General features: G+C 39.5%; 1 long non-coding RNA gene across 1 annotated transcript in view; it reads right to left on the minus strand.

Annotated features, from left to right (window-relative positions):
• Window positions 1–3776: 3776 nt before the first annotated feature.
• Window positions 3777–20686, minus strand: part of LOC133610782 (uncharacterized) — a 37671-nt gene continuing 20761 nt past the window's right edge. Inside the window, exons 3-4 of the long non-coding RNA XR_009815929.2 lie at window positions 4936–5094; window positions 3777–4758 (exon numbers count right to left, since the gene is read on the minus strand). This is a non-coding gene — a long non-coding RNA (uncharacterized lncRNA). The remainder of the gene's footprint in view (window positions 4759–4935; window positions 5095–20686) is intronic.

The raw sequence follows: 20686 nt of genomic DNA on the forward strand, positions 1-20686 counted from the left end.
TCTAGTAAAACTCACATAGATTCAATATTACAGGCATTTTCAGACATAATGCATGTTTGGTTTTGGAGTTATGTTTATATAACTTTCATATTTAGTATAAATGTTATACCATCATATTGAGTAAAAAAATACTAACTTGTGTCTTTATAAACCTTACAAATTATTTTTTTCCAGTAAAACTCACAAAGATACATTCCTCCAGGCATTATTAGCCATTGAGCATGTTTGGTTTAGGAGTTATGTTTAAATAACTGTCATTTTTAAATTGGCAGTTATACTGTCATTATGAGTAAAGCCTAATTTTTGTATTTGTAAACCTTACCAAAATACCTGATTCTAGTAAAACTCACATATATTCAATATTACAGTCATTTTCAGACATAATGCATGTTTGGTTTTGGAGTTATGTTTATATAACTTTCATATTTAGTATAAAGGTTATACCATCATATTGAGTAAAAAAATACTAACTTGTGTCTTTATAAACCTTACAAATTATTTGTTTCCAGTAAAACTCACAAGGATACATTCCTCCAGGCATTATTAGCCATTGAGCATGTTTGGTTTAGGAGTTATGTTTAAATAACTGTCATTTTGAAAGTGGTAGTTACATTGTCATTTTGAGTAAAACCTATTTTTTGTATTTGTAAACCTTACCAAAATACCTGATTCTAGTAAAACTCACATATATTCAATATTACAGGCATTTTCAGACATAATGCATGTTTGGTTTTGGAGTTATGTTTATATAACTTTTACATTTAGTACTGTCATATTGAGTAAAAAAAACTAACTTGTGTCTTTACAAACCTTACAAAATATTTTTTTCCCAGTAATACTCACAAAGATACATTTCTCCAGGCATTATTGACCATTTTGCATGTGTGGTATAGGAGTTATGTTTAAATAACTGTCAGATTGAATGTGGCAGTATACTGTCATAGTGAGTAAAACGTGATTTTTGTATTTGTATACCTTACCAAAATACCTGATTCTAGTAAAACTCACAAAAAAAACAATATACAGGCATTTTTAGACATAATGCAAGTTTGGTTTTGGAGTTATGTTTATATAACTTTCATATTTAGTATAAATGTTATACCATCATATTGAGTAAAAAAATACTAACTTGTGTCTTTATAAACCTTACAAATTATTTTTTTCCAGTAAAACTCACAAAGATACATTCCTCCAGGCATTATTAGCCATTGAGCATGTTTGGTTTAGGAGTTATGTTTAAATAACTGTCATTTTTAAATTGGCAGTTATACTGTCATTATGAGTAAAGCCTAATTTTTGTATTTGTAAACCTTACCAAAATACCTGATTCTAGTAAAACTCACATATATTCAATATTACAGGCATTTTCAGACATAATGCATGTTTGGTTTTGGAGTTATGTTTATATAACTTTCATATTTAGTATAAAGGTTATACCATCATATTGAGTAAAAAAAATACTAACTTGTGTCTTTATAAACCTTACAAATTATTTGTTTCCAGTAAAACTCACAAGGATACATTCCTCCAGGCATTATTAGCCATTGAGCATGTTTGGTTTAGGAGTTATGTTTAAATAACTGTCATTTTGAAAGTGGTAGTTACACTGTCATTTTGAGTAAAACCTATTTTTTGTATTTGTAAACCTTACCAAAATACCTGATTCTAGTAAAACTCACATATATTCAATATTACAGGCATTTTCAGACATAATGCATGTTTGGTTTTGGAGTTATGTTTATATAACTTTTACATTTAGTACTGTCATATTGAGTAAAAAAAACTAACTTGTGTCTTTACAAACCTTACAAAATATTTTTTTCCCAGTAATACTCACAAAGATACATTTCTCCAGGCATTATTGATCATTTTGCATGTGTGGTATAGGAGTTATGTTTAAATAACTGTCAGATTGAATGTGGCAGTATACTGTCATAGTGAGTAAAACGTGATTTTTGTATTTGTATACCTTACCAAAATACCTGATTCTAGTAAAAACACAAAAAAAACAATATACAGGCATTTTTAGACATAATGCAAGTTTGGTTTTGGAGTTATGTTCATATAACATTGTCAAGAGTTTTGCTTTTTTTGCTGTGCTTATCCCACACTTGAAGGGATGTGAATGTGGCTTCTGGATTTTTCTCAAAAAAACAGACCGTAGTTATTTTTTTTCTTTTTATTTTCCTTTGGTTTGCAACAGTTTTTCCAACAAAGAAACAGCTTCTTTTTCTTCTTTAGTCTTTTTAGCATTCTTTAGCAGTGTTAGTAGACTTTAGTAGACTTTAGTTTCTTTAGCTGTCATTATAAATAAATAAATGATAAATGGGTTGTACTTGTATAGCGCTTTTCTACCTTCAAGGTACTCAAAGCGCTTTGACACAACTTCCACATTTACCCATTCACACACACATTCACACACTGATGGAGGGAGCTGCCATGCAAGGCGCTAACCAGCACCCATCAGGAGCAAGGGTGAAGTGTCTTGCTCAGGACACAACGGACATGACGAGGTTGGTACTATGTGGGGATTGAACCAGGGACCCTCGGGTCGCGCACGGCCATTCTTCCACTGCGCCACGCCGTTATCTGTCTTTTGTAGCCTTTAGTAGCCTTTAGTCGGTGAAAAAACCTTTAAGGACAAAACACCACAAAATTAACATGCTGTAAAAAATCAATCAATTATCAATCCCATAATTTACAATTATTAATTAGGCTATCAAATTCTTAACTATTAAACACGTGCAAGAAAATGGACTAATATTTTCCCTTTAAGTTAACACAGACTTTAAATAAATTGTCTCAACATAAATGCACCAAGATACATTTAAACACCAGAAACACAATAGATAAATGCAGCAGAAAACCCAATATGTAAATACATAAATACCTAACCAATTAACCACCTATTTTAGATACATATTTAAAATCCATATCCAATATAAATATATTATTAATTTAGCAGTGAAACACTCAATCTTAAACTTTGTCTATAGGTAGAAAAATGCCCCTTTTTCTAAGCCTTCACCAGCAGCCAAAGATCCAACACAGTTAAATCCAACACTTTAAATTGAGCGACTTCACCCTCCTGATGTAGCAAACTGTTCCAACATTTATCAAACTAAGCAAAGAATATCAACACTTCCTTACTAAACAACAGTTACATAAAACACTGTGTGTATTTAGCCTCCAGACTAAGCACGCTATGGCGTGGCGCAGTGGAAGAGTGGCCGTGCGCGACCCGAGGGTTCCTTGTTCAATCCCCACCTAGTACCAACCTCGTCATGTCCGTTGTGTCCTGAGCAAGACACTTCACCCTTGCTCCTGATGGGTGCTGGTTAGCGCCTTGCATGGCAGCTCCCTCCATCAGTGTGTGTGAATGTGTGTGTGAATGGGTAAATGTGGAAGTAGTGTCAAAGCGCTTTGAGTACCTTGAAGGTAGAAAAGCGCTATACAAGTACAACCCATTTATCATTTATTTACATGCACACAACCCCCCCGTCACATAACAGTTTTTATGCGCTCGGATTTTTGGCACTAATGTGACGCCATAACATAGCCTTACACCATACACACTCTTGTATTTTGTCACACTTCATTTTCTTAGTTGATTAGTTAGTATTGTTTGTTATTCTTATTCTTATTATATATATATATATATTTAAATATATATATATATATATATATATATATATATATATATATATATATATATATATATATATATATATATATATATATATATATATACATTATTGATCATTACTGCCCTCTGGAGTCTGTTTGCCGTCACCTCCCTCAGTAAACCTTAACACAAAAACTCACATTTTTATTAGAGAACTAACTGATTAAGTGTGACTTTGTGTATTCTGAAGGAGAGAGACATTGTTCATCTCTCAGCTATCACTATCATCAGAGTCATCTTCCCATGTGCTTTTATCCTCTGTTTCCATGGAAATATTGGCACAATTTTGGCACTGACACAAATCAGTACAGGACAGTCTTGCAGACATACAGGAACATCTTCCTGTCTCACATTTGCTCTGCTTGCAGCTGCAGTGGACTGCCTTTAACAAACTATCAGGGGCAGGATTTGTAGTCATCCATGTCGCTTTTCACTCCCCATCCGCAATGTGCCATCCATTGCCATTGGGTGAAGGGGCAAAATGAGAGAATGTCTCATGAAGCACAATGTCCTAGTCCACTCAGCAGTGCCACAACTTGTGAGGAACCTGTTAAATGCCGAATACTTAGACCAAGACATAATAATTTGGGTGTCTGCCTATGACCTTTAGATGCAAGATACATAATGTCTTGACAAACAGATATCACTTTTAGGTTCACATCTTCTGGAATATCAACAAACAGGCTAACGTTGGTTCCTCTGTTGCACCTACAATCCAAGCAATAACATTGTACCGTTCAAGTGGCACAACAGATTTTGCATCAGACGGGTGGCCAGGGGCACATCATACCGGGAGAGTCACATAGTAGCTGGTTCAATATCAGCGCTGCACTAAAGTGTCCTCGTGTTCTCAGTAGTTTGCGGACCAGCTGTTGTTCTTGCCATGTGTTCAGTGTCACTTTCACCTTGGCTTACTTCAGTTGACTCAGTTTTGTCTGTACCTGATGGATGAGGTAGCCTGTCTATCAGCTTATCTGCAGACAATGTCTCAACAAAAAACAGTTCGCAGATGTTGCGGTTGAAACACCAGTTGGGGAAAGTCCAGAGTCAGCCTTCTCTTTAATTTATCCTGCCTGCAACATAAGAACACAGGGAAAGCGGAGCACAAGGGTGTAAATAAAGATATATTCATAAGTATTAGTAGTTTAAATATACTATCAAAGCCTTTTTTTTAATTATTTATTATTCTTTTGATATTTTCCAGCATAAAAGTGTTTTACATCGCTGCCAAATAAAACTTCTGTTGTTACCTGTAGTTTGAAGCATCACAATCTTCATGTTTTTGCACCGTATTTAAAAACATTCGTCGTAGCTGGTTCATTCTCAGCACCTCCTGATTAACAATTATTCTTTAGCGGATGATCCTCTCGAAGAATTTGTTGTAGCTGGTATCAAAGGTTGGTTCACTTCTGAAAAGAAATACACACACACACACACACACACACACACACACACACACACACATTTAATATGTGCCAAAAGGTATGCAGTCAAGATTGTAGCTAATACAAACAGCCTTTACAAGTACTAAGTTCTAAAACAAATGTAATATCATGGAAAAGTCAATTAAAAAAGTGATTTATTCTATATTAATTTAATAATTATTGACACTATCTGTCATGCATCTATAATCCATCCATCCATTGTCTACCACTTGTCCCTTTTTGGGGTCGCGGGGGGTCGCTGGAGCCTATCTCAGCTGCATTCGGGCGGAAGGCGGGGAACACCCTGGACATAAATAACACCAGATTCTAATAAAACTCACATTGATACAATATTACAGGCATTTTTAGACATAATGCATGTTTGGTTATGGAGTTATTGTTATATAACTTTCATATTTAGTATGACAGTTATACTGCCATATTGAGTAAAAAAACAAACGTGTGTCTTTGCACACCTTACATATTTTTTTTTTCCAGTAAAACTCACACAGATACATTACTCCAGGCATTATTAGCCATTTTGCATGTGTGGTTTAGGAGTTATGTTTAAATAACTGTCATATTTGGTGTGACAGTATACTGTCATTGTGAGTAAAACCTCCATCCATCCATCTTCTTCCGCTTATCCGAGGTCGGTCGCGGGGACAGCAGCCTAAGCAGGGAAGCCCAGACTTCCCTCTCCCCAGTCACTTCGTCCAGCTCTTCCCGGGGGATCCCGAGGCGTTCCCGGGCCAGCCGAGAGACATAGTCTTCCCAACGTGTCCCCGCGGCCTCCTACCCGTCGGACGTGCCCTAAACACTTCTCTAGGGAGGCGTTCGGGTGGCATCCTGACCAGATGCCCGAACCACCTCTCTGGCTCCTCTCGGTGTAAAACCAAATTTTTGTATTTGCAAACCTTACAAAAACAACTCACATAGATTAAATGTTACAGGCATTTTTAGACATTTTGCATGTTTGGTTTAGGAATTATGTTGGAATACATTTTTATTGCTTTTTTCGCATTCTCAGGATTTGAAGAACATTACTGTATATTCTCCTTTCTGAGCTGCCACCTTACCGTGGTAGAGGAGTTTGTGTGTCCCAATGATCCTAGGAGCTATGTTGTCCGGGGGCTTCCAAGCCCCCTGTTTGGGTCTCTCAAGACAGACAGGTCCTAGGTGAGGGATCAGACAAAGGGCAGCTCAAAGACTTACATGGGAATGCAAGAACAAAGACTCAGATGTCCCTCGCCCGGACGCAGGTCACCCCCTCTGGAGCCAGGCATGAAGTTGGGGCACGATGGCGAGCGCCTGGTGGCCAGGCCTGTCCCCATGGGACCCGGCCGGGCACAGCCCGAATTGGCAACGTGGGTCACCCCTCCAATGGGCTCACCACTCATGGGAGTGGTCATAGAGGTCGGGTGCGTTGTGAGCTGGGCGGCAGCCGAAGGCAGGGCACTTGGCGGTCTGATCCTCGGCTACATAAGCTAGCTCTTGGGACGTGGAATGTCACCTCGCTGGGGGGGAAGGAAACCGAACTAGTGCGCGAGGTGGAGAAGTTCCCGCTGGATATAATCGGACTCACTTCGACGCACAGCAAGGGCTCTGGAACCTGTTCTATCGAGAGGGGCTGGACTCTCTTCCACACTGGCGTTGCACGCAGTGAGAGGCGACGGACTGGGGTAGCAATTCTTGTTGCCCTCCGGCTCAAAGCCTGCACGTTGGAGTTCAACCCAGTGGACGAGAGGGTAGCTTCTGTAGTGGAATTTCTGACCTCTTGAACCATATTTTGTGTTTGTCGAAGTCCGAAAAGAAAATCTGTCGAAAAGCCTTAAGAATGTCTGCTCATTTCTTTTTTTCCTATTCTGAACCCTTGAAGGACCATATGTGGGTTATAGTTGAACGAGTGGTCGGTCTGACCATTCTACAAAAATGTTTGATTGTTTGTTATTGCTAAAGGATTCAATGAGTTTGCAGAATGAGCTGGTTCAAAACAACGGGACCTTGACGCATGAGGAAAACAGATAAATGGCCAAGTGACCAAGCCTATGTGTGATTCGCATGATTCTCGATTCATCCATCTCCTCCGGAGGACGTTGTCTGTTGGCATGAGCAATTCAATCCAACTTTTGATTATGGGTAAATACTTGTACTAAATTCACCTTTGTTGCTGTTTAAGATTCGGACCATCCACCACATAAAATTGCCGTCACGAACAGGATGGTCTAGAACGCTGCAGGTCGATATCAGAACTCCCGGTATCTCTCAGGCAGACAGAGGTTTGCACGGCCGCATCTAAAGGTAAGCAATTTTGCTTAATGTGTAAAAGCTGTCTGTCTGGAGATGATCGGGCTGGTAAGACTAAATGCTGAACCTGTTTTTGATAAAAGATAGGTCTAGCCAGGTTCTCCAAAAAACAACCTGGAATGGGGTATATTATGGTTGGATTGGGTTGTTTTATATGTGATTATATTGTCTGTGTGTTTGCTTGAAAACTTGTGATTTCTTGTTTAACAATAAGGGGAATTTTTAATAGAATTGTGGTGGTTTAGGAGTGTGTTGCGTGGACTATTTGAGGCAAATGCATTTTTTAAATCTCTCCCCCCCCCCTCTGGCGTTGTCGGCAGAGGGGGCCTTCTTCTGCAAGTACGCTCGGTTGGCGGTTTGGTTACAGCTAAAGTAAAGGCAATTTCACTAGCCGGGTGGTACATTTGACTATAAAAATTGATGAAAGTCTGCGAAAGTGCGACGCATCTGTTTATGTAGAAGCTGCAGCGGTAAAGGCCTCATTTTCAGTGACTTTCAGGGACTCCGGTAAAGGAGATCGACTGAGCTGTCACGACGTTCTGATTAGTGTGCTGCAGTTTAGACAGATGGAGATCGGGCTCCATACGGTAGAGCTTTGGTGAAACTTGGTGAAACTGTATGGAACTGACCAGACATGATGTCTGTAGAGTTGTTGGGTGATTACCAGTGATTCTATGGCGCCTTTAGGCCGTATTTCCGTGTTGGTCAGGGTGGTAACGTAGGGTCTGCTGGACTGGAAGGGTTAATCGCCGTTTATGAGTAAGTGACCTGCGTTCGTGTTATAAGACGGCCGTTCCACAAAAAGCACGCGTGCATAATTGTTTATATTTGTCCGTACATGGGGTGGGTTGTGTTTTGTTAATGTGTGTGTATATTGGTGAATGTTGAGAAGTGTGTTGGATGTGGAGTGATTCAGTTTTTGTTGGTACATTTATATATATATGCGTATTTTAATAACACTTGTGTATGCACCTGCGGGTCTGATCTGTTTAATTTCCCTCCCTTGAAAGGTAATCATTACTCCCACACTCCCGCATCCCCCCTTCACGCTTTCTCTCACATCCCTGCTAATCTGTAAAAGTTTGGAAATTGTCCAAAATGTGTGTTTATGAGAAGATAGACAAAGTTTATGTTAAAAAATCATATGAGTGAATGATCCATCCATCCATTAATCTTTTTCCGCTTATCGGAGGTCGGGTCGTGGGGGCAGCAGCCTAAGCAGGGAAGCCCAGACTTCCCTCTCCCGAGCCATTTTGTCCAGCTCAGAGTGAATGATAAATGTTGTTTATTATTATTAGGTTCTGATATAATAGTTTATTATTCTTCGGTCAATGGTCAACAAAATAAACAAACAGTTGCACATTCATAGATTGAAAATGAAAATGAAAATGTTGCAGACCGAAAGGGTTTAGGCTGAAGTTGAACACTTATAGCGCCTAACCCTATAAACAACGTCAAGTACAAGATGAACTTCCGAAAATTATGAAATGTCCTTTGTACAACATATTATAAATACACATTATACACAACATGAACACTGTTCAATTATATACACAGTAAAGGCATGTAAAATATCCTTATACGCGTGTTAAACCTTTGTACCAATTTATATACTATATACAAACAATTATACTTCCATTATTATTTATATCCCACATTTAGTATTTTAATTAACATTGATCATAGTATTAACTACTGTGTTGATTCAAGAGTGATATATTTTTCCAAGACATTGGTCTTAAAGTGTTTTTTAAATGTGTGAATGGACCTGGAACATTTTAAGGAATCATCCAAGCTGTTCCACAGTTGAACCCCCCTGACAGAAACACATCTACTTTTTAAGCTTGTTCTTATCTTAGCTTTCTGGAAGACAGCTGAACCTCTGAGGTCATAGGTATTCTCTCTGGGTTTGAACCTCTCCTGTAGACACCGAGGCAGCATGTGGTTATGAGCTTTGTACGTCACAATAGCAGTGTTGAGGTCAACAAGATCATGCAGTTTTAAGGTTTTTAATTTAATAAACAGAGCATTGGTATGGTCATGATAATCTGCATAATTTACAATTCTAATCGCTTTCTTTTGAAGTAAGAATATAGAGTTGATGTTTGTTTTGTAATTGTTACCCCAGATTTCAACACAATAATTAAGATAAGGGAGTACGAAAGAATTATATAACATATTAAGAGCCTTTTGATTTACGGAGTTTTTGATTTTATGTAACATAGCAATATTTTTTGCCATCTTTGTCTTAAGTATATTTATGTACAGTTTCCAATTTAATTTATCATCTATATAGATTCCCAAAAATTTTGTTGAATACACCCTTTCTATCTCCATATCATCAATTCTTATATGACACTGTATGTTATTTTTCCTATTTCCAAAAATTATATATTTTGTTTTATTTAGGTTGATTGACAGTTTATTGGCATCAAACCATTGCTTTAGTATATGGAGTTCGCTCTCTACAGTCTCTAAGAGTTGGCCAAGGTCTTGCCCAGAACAGTACAGACTTGTATCGTCAGCAAAGAGAATACAATTGAGTTTTTTAAAGATTTTGCAGATATCATTAATATACAATAAAAACAATTTTGGTCCCAGTACAGAACCTTGGGGCACTCCATGTGTTATAATCTTTTTATCTGAATCTACATTGTTCATATGCACATACTGTTCTCTACCACCAAGATAACTTTTCAACCAATCATGAGCAAGACCTCTAAAACCATACCTCTGCATTTTGTTTAAAAGTAATGTGTGATCGATGGTGTCAAAGGCCTTGCTCAGGTCAATAAAAACGCCAACAACAAACTCCCTCTTATCAATAGCGGTGGTTACCTCCTCAACTAGTTCCATCACTGCCATGGAAGTGGACCTGTTTGCTCGAAAACCGTATTGGTGTTCACTTAGCAAGTGATGCTTGTCAATAAAACTGTCTAATCTTGACACAAATAATTTTTCAAGGACTTTTGAAAATTGTGAGAGTAGAGAAATAGGCCTATAGTTGGTGAACTGATGCTTATCTCCACTTTTGAAGATGGGAATAACTTTTGCCGTTTTCATTTTCTTTGGGAAAACTCCTTTTATAAAAGAAATATTACATATATAAGTGAAGGGAACAGCTATAAAATCAACAATTTCTTTGATCAGAGAAAAGTCCAAGTCAGAGCAGTCTGTTGACTTCTTGTTTTTCTGAGAATTTACAATTTCTGTGATTTCACTTTCATAAACGGGGGAAATAAAAAACGATTCTAAGTTCCTTTGAATGGTTTGTTCATTAAATTTGACACTGTTTTCAGGTTGTGCAATTTCATTTGCTAAATTAGGTCCAACATTCACAAAGAAGGTGTTAAAAGCATCCGTTATTTCCTTAGGGTCATTTATAGTTTGATTATTTTCTATGAAATAGCTTGGATGTTCATTATTTGTCATGTTTTTTTTAATGATACCATTTAAAACTTTCCACGTACCCTGGATGGTATTTTTATGTTGTTCTAATAGGTTACAGTAATATGTTCTTTTGCTGTGCTTTATTATTTGTGTTAACTTATTTTTGTACGTTTTATATTTGTGTTCAGTTTCTTTGGTTCTGTGCTTTAAATGTCTTCTGTAAAGATAATTTTTCTTTTTGCAGGACTTCAATAACCCTTTTGTGATCCACGGTTTGTCCTTGACAGTGCTGTCCTTAATGACATGTTTTTTCATTGGACAGTGCTTATCATACAGTGTTATGAAAATGTTGAGAAAGGTTTCATATGCCTCATTCGGGTCTGTGGAGGTATAAACCTCCCCCCAGTCTTGAGCACATAACTCAGACTTGAATGCTGCCATAGTTTCTGGTGTTTGGTGTCTAACAAATCTATATTGAACTGCTTTTTTGGCCCCTCTCTCATCAAAGAAATCGTGGAAAATGCTGAATACAGGTAGATGATCACTTACGTCATTGAGTAGTAGTCCTGCTGTTATTTGATTCTCCGGTTGATTGGTGAAAATGTTATCTATCAGTGTGGCAAAGTCTACTGTTATTCTAGTTGGTTTTGTGATAAGGGGAAAGAAATTATTGCTGTACAGTCCTGTTATAAAATCGGTTGTTTTGGTACTGTCCATGGGGTTCAGAAGATTAATATTAAAATCACCGCACACAATATGGATCTTGTTTGATTTACTAAACAAATAATCCAATTTTTGATTGAATGTATCTAGACATGATCCAGGTGTTCTATAAACACAACTGACATTTATTTTTTTTGATTTTTCTACTTCAATTTCTACAGTTATACATTCAAAAACTCCAGCTATAGCAGTTGATTTGCTGTCAATCTTCCAACATTTTAAATCTTGATTTACAAAAAGTGCTACTCCTCCTCCCCTTTTTCCAACTCTGTTTGTGGTGAATAATTCATAACCATCCAATCTTATTTCACAACACTTATTCTCATCAAGCCAAGTCTCTGAGACTGCAACAATACTAAATGTATTGAACTGGCTCAGATATTCTCTAATATTGTCAACATTTTTATACAAGCTTCGGCTATTAAAATGTATTACAGTAAACGATTTGTCCACATTCACACATTTAAATTGTTCGTCTGTGTAGTACTCACAGTTTCTGGTAATATTATTGTAAAGATTACAATCGGGATCTATGTCACTGCCAAACTCATTTGAATTGCAGTTGTAATTGATATTGTCGTAGAAGTCTAGTTGGATGTGATTATAATTATTATACAGTTCACTACTATGATTATTATCAGTATTTCTACATTCTAATTCCTTATCACCAACATTGGTAAAGATATTTTTTAATTCACTCCCCATTATATTTTATTATATATTTACATCTTTTTCTTTGTACAGATAACACATTTGTATCCACCTCCACTGAAACACGCACACACACCCACACACACACAAACACACCCACACAAACACACGCACACAACTGACAATACTTTTACTCTATTATGAGCGTCCCAAAACAGTCCAAATGAAAACAAGTTTGTACTTGGTATTAAGTTAGTGTTTATACGTGGTGTTGAGTATATGTCTTTATGATCCAAGGTAAGAAAAAGTAAAAAACAACAAAAATAGTCTGAGCATTCCAAAAATAAGTTCATCAAAAATCTCTCTGTAGCTGTCCTCATCAAAAAAGGAACGATCAAAAAATGAGCTCGACGAGAGTGCAATTGTGATTGTCCAAAAAATGGAACAATCGACATTATCTGAATTGTTCAAGGTCTTCAAGTTCTCTTACCAGTATCACTTTAGCTTTTTCCGGCGTAGATCCATTCAGCTGAATGAAAACCTTGCAGTTTCTTGTCCATGTGGCTCCAATCTTGTTGTTTTTCCTGAGGATCCGTGCTTCCCGTGCTATATCCGATATTTTCTTGGTCAGATGCTCGTTGATATACACCGCTGATCCCTTTAACTTTCTTCCTTGTCTCAGTAGTTCCGTTTTGTGTCTCCGGTTTACAAAGCGCACAAGTACTGCAGGCTTTGCTTTGTCTCTGCGTGGCAGTGTATGACACGCTGAGATATTGTTTGCATCCACGTGTATGTCTTTTCCTTTCAAAAAGTGCAAGACTTGGTCCTCCAGAGTTTGCAGATCCTCTGTCTCCGCGTCCTCTCCAACATTCCTGCCCGCCGTAGCAGCTCGGGCATATGAGCGCGGTCTGATGTTTAGTCCCGTGATGATGACATCTTCCATCCTTGTGTACTGCTCCAAGTTTTCAACTCTCCTTTCAAGATCAGTTATTGTCTTGTCTTTTTGTCGGATTGTTTCTTTGAGTTTCCTCACTTCATCTACAAGCTCCGTTAGCTTGCTTAGCTGTTGGGAGACGCTAGCCAGGTCCCCTGACATGAAGTTTAGCGACTTGCGTATTTCCTCTATGTCATTCTCCATCTGTGCGCTCTTCTTTGGAGGAGGCATGACAAAAATTACGTCGATGCTTCCCACGCCTTTTCTTTGTATTTTGACAGAGTGGATTTGATAATAATTACTAAATGTTGTCGCAACTTACGGGAGCGCCGCCATCTTTTTACAACTACTATATAATACAGCTGTGCTTCTGGGTGACAAAAATAGTTGACTGTTGAGGTTGTATTTAACTGTGCTGGTGATTCCACCCGGTTAACTGTGTGGGTGTGATTGTGACTGTGCGATACTATAGTTTTGTAAAAAGTGTCTGAGATTTTGAAGAAAAAAAAAAGGAAAAGGTTCGCTCTTTGTTGATTTTTTTTTGTGCGCGTGTGACGCAGTAAGAAGAAAAGGAGGCTCTGTTAGGAGACATTTTGAGATAAGAGGTGTGTCGTTGTGACAAGGGCGTGTGACGAGGCTGTGTGACGTGCTGCACCTTAGACGTGGGCCGGAGAGTTGTGTCACTGTTCGCATAGCATAGTTTAGCATTAATTAGATTAGCATAGGATTAGTTTAGCATTGAGCTAGGTTAGCAAACATTAGCTTACTGAGGCCTAGTAAGGCTAGGTTAGCATTTAGCTTGGCATTACAAAATGTGAGTGGACAGCTGTACTCCATATGAAGAGAGTGCTGACTGGTTGGTTTTGATATTAAGTAAAATAAAAGATACAAAAATAAATAAACATTTAAATATCAAATACATTTGGGTAGCTTTGAATAAATATTGATATAGCAAATACATTAAATAAAGTGAAATAAGTAAATTCAACAAAAGTTAATTTAAATTTGATAAAGGTAATTTGATTATTTAAATGTATTGACATTTTAATTATCCATCCATCCATCCATCTTCTTCCGCTTATCCGAGGTCGGGTCGCAGGGGCAGCAGCCTAAGCAGGGAAGCCCAGACTTCCCTCTCCCCAGCCACTTCGTCCAGCTCTTCCTGTGGGACTCCGAGGCGTTCCCAGGCCAGCCGGGAGACATGGTCTTCCCAACGTGTCCTGGGTCTTCCCCGCGGCCTCCTACCGGTCGGACGTGCCCTAAACACCTCCCTAGGGAGGTGTTCGGGTGGCATCCTGACCAGATGCCCGAAACACCTCATCTGGCTCCTCTCGATGTGGAGGAGCAGCGGCTTTACTTTGAGCTCCCCCCTCCCTATCTCTAAGGGAGAGCCCCGCCACCCGGCGGAGGAAACTCATTTCGGCCGCTTGTACCCGTGATCTTGTCCTTTCGGTCATAACCCAAAGCTCATGACCATAGGTGAGGATGGGAACGTAGATCGACCGGTAAATTGAGAGCTTTGCCTTCCGGCTCAGTTCCTTCTTCACCACAACGGATCGATACAGCGTCCGCATTACTGAAGATGCCGCACCGATCCGCCTGTCGATCTCACGAACCACTCTTCCCTCACTCGTGAACAAGACTCCGAGGTACTTGAACTCCTCCACTTGGGGCAAGATCTCCTACCCAAACCGGAGATGGTACTCCACCCTTTTCCGGGCGAGAACCATGGACTCAGACTTGGAGGTGCTGATTCTCATCCCAGTCGCTTCACACTCAGCTGCGAACCGATCCAGTGAGAGCTGAAGATCCTGGCCAGATGAAGCCATCAGGACTACATCATCTGCAAAAAGCAGAGACCTAATCCTGCAGCCACCAAACCAGATCCCCTCAACGCCTTGACTGCGCCTAGAAATTCTGTCCATAAAAGTTATGAACAGAATCGATGACAAAGGGCAGCCTTGGCGGAGTCCAACCCTCACTGGAAACGTGTCCGACTTACTGCCGGCAATGCGGACTAAGCTCTGGCACTGATCATACAAGGAGCGGACTGCCACAATCAGACAGTCCGATACCCCATACTCTCTGAGCACTCCCCACAGGACTTCCCGAGGGACACGGTCGAATGCCTTCTCCAAGTCCATAAAACACATGTAGACTGGTTGGGCAAACTCCTATGTACCCTCAAGGACCCTGCCGAGAGTATAGAGCTGGTCCACAGTTCCATGACCAGGACGAAAACCACACTGTTCCTCCTGAATCCGAGGTTCGACTATCCGGCGTAGCCTCCTCTCCAGTACACCTGAATAGACCTTACCGGCTGTGAGGAGTGTGATCCCACGATAGTTAGAACACACCCTCCGGTTCCCCTTCTTAAAGAGAGGGACCACCACCCCGGTCTGCCAATCCAGAGGTACCGCCCCCGATGCTGCAGAGTCTTGTCAACCAAGACAGCCCCACAGCATCCAGAGCCTTAAGGAACTCAAGGCGGATCTCATCCACCCCCGGGGCCTTGCCACCGAGGAGCTTTTTAACTACGTCAGCAACCTCAGCCCCAGAAATAGGAGAGCCCACCACAGACTCCCCAGGCACTGCTTCCTCATAGGAAGACGTGTTGGTGGGATTGAGGAGGTCTTCGAAGTATTCCCTCCACCGATCCACAACATCCGCAGTCGAGGTCAGCAGAACACCATCCTCGCCATACACGGTGTTGATAGTGCACTGCTTCCCCTTCCTGAGGCGGCGGACGGTGGTCCAGAATTGCTTCGAAGCCGTCCGGAAGTCGTTTTCCATGGCTTCCCCGAACTCCTCCCATGTCCGAGTTTTTGCCTCTGCGACCGCTGAAGCCGCACACCGCTTGGCCTGTCGGTACCTGTCCGCTGCCTCAGGAGTCCTATATGAGCCAAAAGAACCCGATAGGACTCTTTCTTCAGCTTGACGGCATCCCTCACCGCCGGTGTCCACCAACGGGTTCTAGGATTACCGCCACGACAAGCACCAACTACCTTGCGGCCACAGCTCCAATCAGCCACCTCGACAATAGAGGCGCGGAACATGGTCCATTCGGACTCAATGTCCAGCACCTCCCTTGTGACATGTTCAAAGTTCTTCCGGAGGTGGAAATTTAAACTCTCTCTGACAGGAGACTCTGCCAGAGACGTTCCCAGCAAACCCTCACAATGCGTTTGGGCCTGCCAGGTCTGTCCGGCACCCTCCCCCGCCATCGCAGCCAACTCACCACCAGGTGGTGATCGGTAGAAAGCTCCGCCCCTCTTTTCACCCGAGTGTCCACAACATGAGGCCACAAATTCGATGACACAACTACAAAGTCGATCATGGAACTGCGGCATTTTAATTATTTTAAGATTAATCACGATAAAATAAAATTTAAATGTATATTCTAAAAAAATGTTAACTTATCTGTGCAACTGGTATTAATCATATATTGTCAACGTTTATAGTCACACCTGTGTAAATCATGGAGTCTGAGTCACAGGTTTGGTCAGCAGTTGGGGCCTCAGTAAACTGAAACCACTGTTAGCCGATGAAAAAAAGATATTCACAGGAATGGAACAAGTGGACACAAAGTTGTTTGTCACCCTGGCCAGTGGACGGGACTTTTGACACAAGCCAGTGTAGAGAGATAGGAGTTTTGATAAACAAATACAAGGCAAATGGAAAAAAACCTAAACGCATTCAGAAAGGAGGTGAGGAAGAAGTACAGACAAAAGTCGCCACACTCAGCGCTCCAGTCATAACAAAACGTAAAGCAGCGTTAAACAAATTCTAATCAGAGGACATACTAAGTTATGAGAACTTAAGTAAACAGACAGCAAGTAAACCAGAAATAATAATTTAAATAAATAACAAAGAAAGCAAATTTCTATGTGACAAATGAAGGTGCATGTAGAATTACATGTAGAGAATAAAACTAAATGGAAATAAATGTCTGCAAGATAAGCAGTCTGTCCAGTGGTTACAAGGACGAGACGTCATGAACCGTGCTCGGATTAGCAATAGATAGATAGATAGATAGATAGATAGATAGATAGATAGATAGATAGATAGATAGATAGCACTTTATTGATTCCTTCAGGAGAGTTCCCTCAGGAAAATCAAAATTCCAGCAGCAGTGTACAAAATTGAGATCGAATTTAAAAAGTAAAAAGTAAATAATGGGGGTATAAATGGAAACAAAATAGAAAAATATTTCAATAGAATAAAAATAAAAGGCAACAATGAGAATACAAATATAACAGTAAAATAAGAATATAACAAGAGAAACTAGGCAGTAGTGACCATGTTATGAAAAAGTGTAAGTACATGTCTTTAACTCATCACTGAGCTTGTTCTACTATTTAACTCCTAAAACCGAAATACATTTGTATTTTTTATTTGCTCTTACTTGACCTATTTCAAAAATCAATATCCCCGTAAATTACAGTTTTCTCCTCTTAATGTAAATAACCTAAGAATACAAGCTGGAAGGCTGTTGTTCTTTACTCAAAACATAATTTCCATTGTTTTTAAAAACAGAATATCTGAACATTTTAACACATTATAACTTATAAATAATGGATTGGTATGTTCATAGTAGCACGCTTTGTGTATTATTCTAATGATTTGTTTTTAAGTTTAAGTATTGGGTCTATATTTGTTTCATAAACATTTCCCCAAACTACAACACAATATGTTAATTATGGAAAAATAAAAGAATAATATAACATATGCAGACATTTCTTTTTCAGCATGTGTCTTACTCTATACAGAATAGCAATGGATTTGGATATTTTTCCCTTTATATATTCAGTATGCGGTTTCAAGTCTTCTCCTGAACAATATACATTTGTATCATCTGCAAACATAATACTTTTTAATTTATTAGATACTGAACAAATATAATTTAAATAAAGTATAAATAACTTAGGTCCCAATAACGAGGCTTGTGGAACCCCACAAGTTACTCTTTCTGGCTGTGATTTAGTCTTATTAATTTCCATATATTGAGATCTATTACTTAAATAACATTTAACCACTGTTGTGAAACACCTCTTATGCCATAGTTTTACCAGATAGGATGTGAGGAAAATGTCTGCTGTGGTGGAGGTGAGTTTGAAAATGAATATAATAAAAGTAAGTTTTAAGTCGGTTAACTTTAAAGTGTAGTCTAACATTTTTAGGTTGGAGTATTTTATTTTTATTTAGACATAGCATTACACCATGCATCTGGGTGGTGAGCTAAGATAGGATAATGGCATAACATAGAATAAATAAGGAGGCACACCAAATCTCAACAGCTTTCAGTTAGCTATAGACTTTTGATAGTATAATGTGAATAACTATAACCTTTACAACCGTTTGCTTTGAATAGTGTTGAATAATAATTACAAATAAAAGCCTAGATTAAAAACTATAATAAGAGTCGATATGTAAAGTGTTATAAAGGAGAGACGTGTTGTTCGGCTTATCTCTTAGCACACTGCCTTGGTTGTGTGTGTGTGTGCCACGCTATCAAAATGACTGGAGCCCAACACTGTGTGTGTGTGTGCATGTTGTGACTGGGTTGAATGAGCAGGTGGAGGAACGAGAATAAATGCATGCTTTTATTTTGTAGAATATCACGCACGACAGGAAGTCAGAGTGCACAAGTGAAGTGTAGCATGACGGCGTGCTCGAATGTAACTGATAGACACAAATGATAGTTTAATTAACTTATAGACAATCTTTAGTTGATTTAAAAAGTTACTTAAATATACATGAAGTAGTATGTATAATCTTTGAATTAGGAGTATTGATTAACATTTAATTAATTCAATTAATGCTGTGATTTTAAACGTGATATGCAGAATTGAACTAAGCAAGAGGATAACGACAAGGCTGTGACAGAGCAGCAAGGAAACAACTCCTTAAATTACAGATCGCTGAAACTAAATGTCAAAAGAACCGAGAGGATGACAAAACAGTGGGTGTACGTGTTTTGAGCTCCAACATCTGGAGGGAAGAATCCTCAACAGACGTGAAACCAGACAGTCAGACTCGGGTGGTGGTCGCAGTTATCCTAGGTCAAGCCAGGGTGGAAACTGTTTTGCAGCCGGGTGACTGGTCATGTGACTGTGCCAACTTCTCTAAACAAGACAAGCTCCAATTTGCAGCCAAAAATATCATACAGATGTGGCAAAGGACGCCCACAGCGGGACGCCCAGCAGGAGATACAAACAGACCCCTGCTGGACATAAGTGTCAACGGACAATGGCTCTGCTGTGATCACAAGAATGATACCTGTCACCAAACAACTTCCGGTTCAGATTGCTGGACACTCATTGAAGCATCCCTTTATGGTCGACCTGCATACACCTTGTAATGACCTGCTTTACAAACTGTTCCCTGACATTCAATATCGCACAGAAGGAACCTTCCTGATGTTGCCTGACAGCATGACATCAGCTGACATCTACTCGGTACGCCTCCCAGGAACGAATGGAGGACGGGGACTGCTCCAACTGTCCTATCGGTGAAAGCCCTGGCTGACTGAGCTGCGTCCGTGTGTGCCGCCACCCGACCAGCCAAAATGTATGATCACCAATTAGACGACTCATAGGAGCCCTTTGACTCCTATATATGTTGGAACTCAAGGTATACCAATTAGCATGGTATAAGATGGGCAATTGCTGTCCCACATTGTTCCTTTGCCCTCTGTCCCGCCTACGAAACCAAAGACTTAGGTCGAATGATAAAACAGGGCGTAGCAGCGGCTGATTGAACCTACACGCAAATACCACATTTTCAATTGTTTCGGTTGTCTGTTAAAACATAGCTATGGGCTGCAATTTGGACACTCCTGCTATAGGATACGAGGAGCTAGCAGCTACACAACAGCTGAGCTAAAACAGCACAATTAAGCATATCAAATAATTATAGTTGCTTTGTAATGGCAATCTTCACCTTCGAATGTTCCAATTTATTGTCATTACTCAACAGGGTTTGAGGGAGTGATCCTACGCAGTAGCAAACATTGCATAAGAAGTGAGGTCCAGCCGAAAATCCAGTTTATATATATTTATTAACAAACTTGCAGGGTGAATGAAACATACCAGGGATTATTGCAGTGATATTGTGTTATATGTTCTCCTGTCTGCTGTTGTCTGCTGTTGTCTGCGGCTGTCTGCTGTTGCCTGCTGCTGGTAAGAACGGTTTGTGCTCCCACACCTGAGTCCTTCCTCGTTTGGCTCACCTGTGCTCCTACATATGCCTTCCCCCCTGCACTGCTCAACCAAAAAGCCCGTCACCTAGTGACAAAAGAAAGTAATGCCAACACAAAAATAAGGATGCCTTAAATGGCTCCTACACACCGGCCCCTAATTGTTTACACTGTAACAATTACTTGAAAGGGAGCCATTCAAATTCACTTTTACACGATTCTTCTTCTCAGTTTTTATTTATTTTTATTTTTATTTTTTTCATAATTTCAAAATAAAAATATGTTGGCATTTATAGTTCATTAATCTTGAATCTTCATTAATCTTCAATTTCAGTCTTCTGGAGGAGACATATCTTGGTTATTGGTCTTTCCAG

Source organism: Nerophis lumbriciformis, linkage group LG02, assembly GCF_033978685.3.
Source record: "Nerophis lumbriciformis linkage group LG02, RoL_Nlum_v2.1, whole genome shotgun sequence".
Classification (NCBI taxonomy): Eukaryota; Metazoa; Chordata; class Actinopteri; order Syngnathiformes; family Syngnathidae; genus Nerophis; species Nerophis lumbriciformis.